A 7267-nucleotide genomic window follows, 5' to 3' on the forward strand; every position below is an offset into this window, starting at 1 on the left:
TGACTAGATGGACCTTTGTTGGCAAAGTAATGTCTCTGCTTTTGAATACTAATATTTAAAAATATGAGTATCAGTTGGGGATCAAGAAGAAGACAGATGATATACTCAAATAGGATAAATTGAGAAATGGTTACTTAAGGGACTATTTATAATAGCACTGGTCAAGGAAAACAAGGTACAGTGAAGCAACTACAGCTATAGGAAAGAATGATTAGGCCATGGAATAGCCAGACATTTGGCCTCTCTAATGTGGGTGGGTACCATCCACTCTATTGAAGACCTGAATAGAATAAAAGGGCTGAATAAGAGGGAACTGCCAATTCTTAGGTGGCTCAGTGGTAAAGAACCCGCCTCCCAATGCAAGAGATATGAGTTCCATCCCTGGGTCGGGAGGATCCCCTGGAGGAGGAAATGGCAATCCATTCCAGTATTCTTGCCTGGGAAATCCCCTGGATAGAGGAGCCTGGCGGGCTGCAGTCCATGGGGTCTCAAAAAGTTGGACAAGACTGAGTGACTAAACAAGAGGGAGCTCCTCCTGTCTGACTGCTGAGCTGGGACAACAGTCTTTTCTGGCCTTGGACTTGGCCTAACACATCAGCTCCCTCTGGGACTTGAGCCTATTGGCTTTTGGACTGGAACTTAACATCATTGGCTCTCCTTGTTCTCAGGCCTTCAGACTGAGACTGCAGCTACTCATTAGCTCTCCTGGCTCTCCAGCTTAACTCACCCTGCACATCTTGGGACTTCTCAGCCCCATGATCATGTGAGCCAGTTCAGTATAACAAACCTGTGTCTCTCTTTATCACACACACACACATCGTATTTGTTGTTTCTCTGAAGAACCCTGACTAATACAAAGGGCAAGGCAACAGGTGCCTTTCTTAGAGGGACACAGACAATCCTAGCCAATGGGCAGGGAAGGAGCTGAAGGAATAAATCCTTAAGTCTCACTCTTTTCTGTGATGCCTCCAACTGGTTGAACTCACCTGGAAATTCTAGAGCAAAGGAGACAGTAGCAACAGTATTTAAAGAGTCTGAGATACAAAGCAGGATGGAGAAGGATGAAAAGTGGGGCTGATGGAGCCTTTTCAGACAACCTATCTAAAAGAACTACCATTACCGCTTTCTTATATAGCCTGCCAGAGGTATGCTATGCATACAGAAGCATATATGTTGATCTTTGTAATTTCCATGATATTTCAAACTCCTCCAAAAATATCACTTTAATGGGTACCTAATATTAAAAGGGCTTCCCTGATAGCTCAGTTGGTAAAGAATCCACCTGTAGTGCAGGAGACCCCACTTCAATTCCTGGGTCAGGAAGATCTGCTGGAGAAGGGATAGGCTACCCACTCCAGTATTCTTGGGCCTCCCTTATGGCTCAGCTGGTAAAGAATCCTCCTGCAATGCGGGAGACCTGGGTTCGATCGCTGGGTTGGGAAGATCCCCTGGAGAAGGGAAAGGCTACCCACTCCAGTATTGTGGCCTGGAGGATTCCATGGACTGTATAGTCCATGGGGTCACAAAGAGTCAGACACGACTGAGTGACTTTCACTTTAATATTAAAAAGCCTTTGATTATAAAATAGACATATAGGGTACATTTATATTATATAAAAGTCATAATAAATGAAACTCCTTTGTGTACCTGCATCCTGCTTCAGAACTAGAACACTACCAAAACTTCAGGACACTGAGGGTACCTTCCCAACTGAATTCCTTCCCAGGTAGGATAACCATTATTTTAAAGTTTATTATCATTTCTTTGTGATTATAATTTCATTATTTCTGAATATATACATATTCCTAAACAGTGTATTGTCAAACTTAGTATGATTTTGGCATTGATATAGTTTCAACTGTATTTGCATAGTTTGCATATAGACTTCTGAGAATTGATTTTATACTTGACATTATAATTTTGTGATTCATCCAAGTCGATGTGTATTATTGAATTTGTGATGCCATATATTGTTCCATTGTGTGTATATGCTAGAAATTGTTGATTTTACTGTCAATGGACATTTGTCATTTTTACCTTTTTATAGTATTGCTATCCAATTTCTGTGTTCATTTGTGCTGGAGATTCTCTGGGACAGATACCTGGGAGGAAAAAAAACTGGGTGACAGGGATTATCTTCAACTTTACAAGGTAATACCATATTATATTCCAAAGTGGTTGTTCTAATATTTACCCCCATTGCCAGTTTATTAGTTTTGTTGCTCCATATCTAAACAAAACACCTTTAATCATGAGAACATAACATTAATAGAGTGAAAAAGGAAGACATGTAAGAAAAAATCTTCAACACAAATATTGAAGAAAAGACTGATATCAGTTTATTAAAAATTCTTTCATATCAGTGAGAGAAATACAGACATCTCAATTTTTAAAAATGGGCAGAAGACTTGAATAGGTACTTCATAAAAAAGGATTTCTGAGATACCAAATAAGCATATCAAAAGGTGCTTGGCTCAGTTCTTCAGGGAAATGCAAATTTAAGACACAATGAGAAGCCACTTTGTGCTCCCCAAATCCTAGCGCTAGGAAAATGGGTCATGCTAAATGTTGGCAATGAGGTGGTAGTACCCCAAACTTGTCCTCTACTGGTGGTCATGTATCTCAGTACCACCCTACTGGAAAATTGGTAGTCTCTACTCTACATCTAGGCATAGCTATAACACATAACTCAATTTCCAACAGAAATTCCCACAAAATGTTAGTAAAAGCATTATCAATCAGAGTCAAACACTGAAAAAATAGCCCAAATGTCCATCAAGAGTTGTATATACATGTAACAAAATGGACACATCTCACAACTATGGGAAGAATGAAAGTCAGTACAAAAGAGAATGTTCTATATTTTCTTAATATAAAATCTCAAAAGTGGACAGAACTAACTGATTGATGGTGATAGAAGTAAGGATAATTAGTTACCTTTGGGGAAGCTGATGACTTGAAGTGGACATACTGGGTGCTTCTGGAACTAATAACATTCTTTATCTTGTTCTGAGAATGAGTACGTGGGTAAATTCATTTTGTGGAAGTTCATTGAGGTGTGTACTTTTTGGTACTTATGTGACATTTCAGTAAGAATCATCTTGAAAATGCCATATGTTTGGAAATTAACACAAATCTAAATGATCATGAGTAAGAAAAGAAACCAAGATGGAAATATAACTTTATAATAATGACAAAACTTGCATACCCAAACTTTCAAGTTAAGTTATACTGTAGGGGAAATTTATACTCTTAGATATTTACATTGGAAAAGAAGAAAGACTAATAAGTATGTATCATATCCAAAGATAACAATAAAACCTTTTTTAAAAAAAGATACAGAAAGCAATAACAAAAATAAATGAAATAGAAAACAAAGACAATTTAAAAAACTCAACAAAGACCAAAAATTGACTCAAGGAAACAAAAAAAGAGAAAAACACAAATAAACAAACATAAGGATGAAAAAGGAGGACATAGCTACAGGAGGTCCAACCATGTTCAGCTGTACAGATTTTGTTTCCCAAAGATTATCCTACTTGGAGAATGTATTATAGAGGAACGTGAGTGAATGCAGGCAGAGTAGTTAAGACTTTATTGCTGTAATCCAGGTATTACAGATGTAATGATTAAAGATGTAATGGTAGCTTTTATTTGTTAGGGAGGACATTCACTTTCTAAGGTTATCCATTTACTGTCTTAAGTTTTCTTCTAATATTTTTAGTGTTTTATTTTCACTCTTAAAACTATAATCTTTGGAATTTTAAAAGAATACAGTATGAGGTAGAGCTATGATGTTTATTTTCAGATAGAAAACCAAAATGGCAATACTACACTTGTTGTAAATTAAGTTTCTGCATTTACTTGAATTTGTTTCTGAATTCTGCACTTTGTTCTACCATGAATTTGTCTCTTCCTATGCAGATACTATACAGCAGATTTTACAGTAAGTTTTAATATGTGGAAAGATAAATTACTCTCCTCAAAATTTCCTTTACTTTCTCCTTGGTTTTATTTTCTTACATTTATTCTTCTATATAAGCTTTAAAATTATTTAACCTTTTTAAAAATCCTTATTTTCATGCTGATTGGAATGGCATTTGTATATTATTTTTAGAGGAATTGACACTTGTCTTCCCTTCCAGAAACATGTTCTAAGTTTCCATTTATTCAGGTTACCTTTGCGACGAGTGTAATCAAAACTTGACAGCAATTATGTTCAGTATTTTATGTCTTTTATTTGAATATTTGAAAGTAATATTCATTTTACATTATGCAATTTAATAAGCAAGTAGTGCTCATTTAGTTAATCACTTAATAGTCTAAGCGTTTCCAACATTTCAAGTTGTCATGTTGAATATGGAAATTCTTCTTGCTCTGAGAATTACTGAAAACCTTTGATTTATGATTAGGTTGAAAAGAAGGAAAAGTATTAAAGTTAATTAGTCTGGGAGAGATAAATTGGGAGATTCGGATTGACATATACACACTACTATATATGAATATAAAATAGATAACCGACAAGGACCTACTGTATAGCACAGGGAATTCTACTCAATACTCTGTAAAGACCTATATGGGAAAATAATCTAAAAAAAAGTGGATATATGTATGTTTATAATTGATTCACTTTGCTGTATACCTGAAACTAAAGCAACATTATAAATCAACTGTACATCAATACAAATTATTAAAAACAATAAAATTAGATTAATTAGTTTAATATAACTTAGCCAACACAGGTAACTTTCAAATATGTTATATACCATTGTCTCTTTTCAGCTTTTGATTTCATCATGTAGCAAAGACACAGGGGATCAGGTCTGGGGTTTGAATCAAATTATCTTCATAGTTTCTGGGTGAATCAGGTTTAGAAGTTCATCCAGATTTATTCAACAGTCTGTAAAGAAGGTACATGTACATCTAATATCTTCCACTGCCTCTGGAACCACTACCATGATGCTTAGAGAGGAAAGAGACTATTTTCAAATACCAGGACTCCCAGTGAGTGGGAATAATCTAAAAGTGGTTATCAACGTGAGAATTGTTTTTTTTTTTTTTATGTTTCAGTGAGATTTTCATTTAGCAGAGTAAGTTGACAGATGCAGCCTATATTTATTATTTGGGTTTTCCTATAGAAGTAGTTCTGGAAACACCAATAGGCTTATATCCTTACGTGAGGCAGAGGATCTTTGGAGATAGACATAGAAGGTAAGTGAAGGGGAAGAAGAGAGTGTTGTTTTGTTCCCTCTGTCTCCAGTCTGGGTCAAGAGTCCTTTATAGCTACTTTGTTTTGTTTCAACCTCTCTTTACTCTTGCCAAACACAAATCCCCCCTTTTTTGGCCACACCTCTGCAGTGGAAGCATGGAGTCTTAACCACTGGTGTGTCCGTGTGTGAGTGAAGTGAAGTCGCTCAGTCGTATCCGACTCTCTGTGACCCCATGGACTGTAGCCTACCAGGCTCCTCCGTCCAAGGGATTTTCCAGGCAAGAATACTGGAGTGGGTTGCCATTTCCTTCTCCAGGAGGTCTTCCCGACCCAGGGATTGAACCCGGGTCTCCTGCATTGTAGGCAGACGCCTTACCATCTGAGCCACCAGAGAAGTCCGTGTGTCCGTGTGTACTTAGTTGCTAAATTGTGTCCTACTCTTTTGCAGCCTGATGGACTGTAGCCTGCCAGGTTCCTCTGTCCACGGGGTTTCTCAGGCAATAATACTGGAGTGGGTTGCCATGTCCTCCTCCAGGGGATCTTCTTGATCAGGGATTGAACCCCTGTCTCTGCATTGGCAGGTGGATTCTTTACCACTGTGTCACCTGGGAAGCCCCTTAACCACTGGACTGCCAGGGGACTCCCAAATCCATTTTTGTTTAGTGAAGACAGTACCCAAACCAGACACTGCAAAACTGTGAAAGGGAAGTATTTGGGGAAAATACTTTTTTTGATACCTTTATCTAAAATGAAGCAGACATGAGAATGCGAGGGGGAAATCTAAATATGGTGTGTTTGAGGGAAGGGATGATAGGGTTACTTTTCAGTATACTGTAGTTCAAGCAAGATGTGAGTTGATTTTAGTCACACAGGTGGAGTAGGGCTCATTTGTGGCAGTGGACCAGGCTACACATTACGATCACCTGGGATGGTATGGAAACTGCCGGTGCCTCAGTCCAGCCCTCACAAGTTCTTACTCAGTTGGCCTACGATTGGCCGTGGGCCTGGGTCTTTTTTAAGACTCCCAGTAAGTCCTAATGTGGAGTCGATGAGAACATTGTTTTGGAGAAATTACCAAAGGTTTGGGAGGATCATTTTTTTTTGTTTGTTTTTAGTTTTTTTTTTTAAACAATGTGTGAAACAAAATCCCAGCCAGATTTGGCAGGAGATTGCAAAGTGACATGCCAATAGAAAGTAGTAGATCTCTATTTTAGCTTATTTATTCTTACAGAACAACCAGTGTCCTGCTAGTTAACTTTAGGGGGCTATTCTTTGTAAGTTGGACTTTTCATACTGAAATAATATTTCTATCAAATGATCATCATTCCCTCACATTTGTCATTGCTTGAAGTCATATCTTGACCTTCTAAAATATAACTACATTCCTCCAAAATGCCTTTAAAATTCCCTTTTGAGTCCTTTAACTTACACCTTCCTAGAACAGATGACTGGCTTAAATGGTTTTTATAATGTTCTCTGGTTTATGACTGAAAGTGAAACCGCACAACTTGGGTGGGGCCTGAATCCACTGTCTTTTTTTCCCACTGTATTTTAATTGAAATCACATATCTGGTCTCAGGACTTAATGCAGCTCAGGTTCTTTATATTTCAGTATAGAAGGAATTCAGCGAGAGGCAATGTGATAGGTAAGAAGTAGATAAGTAGATTTATTTAGAAAGACACACGTTCCATAGACAGAATGTGGCCTGCCTCGAGAGGTGAGAGCAGCCCTGGGAGAAACACACTCTACAGAAAGAATGTGGACCATCTCAGAAGGTGAGAGGCCCCCAAATACGGGATAGTTTTAAGAGCTGGATAATTTCATAGGCTAATGAATGGGAGTATTCCAGCTATTTTGGAGAAGGGGCAGAAATTTCAAGGAATTAGGCCACCACCCACTTTTTGCCCTTTTATGGTAGACCTTGGAGCAGTCACGGCACCTGTGGGTATGTCATTTGGCATGCTGATGTGTTAAAATGAGCGAATGTTGAGGCCCAGGGTTCACTGGAAGTTGAATCTTCCACCGTCTTGGACCTAGTTGGTTCTAACCAGTTATGT

The sequence above is a fragment of the Bos taurus genome, chromosome X (assembly GCF_002263795.3).
Source record: "Bos taurus isolate L1 Dominette 01449 registration number 42190680 breed Hereford chromosome X, ARS-UCD2.0, whole genome shotgun sequence".
NCBI classification, from domain to species: domain Eukaryota; kingdom Metazoa; phylum Chordata; class Mammalia; order Artiodactyla; family Bovidae; genus Bos; species Bos taurus.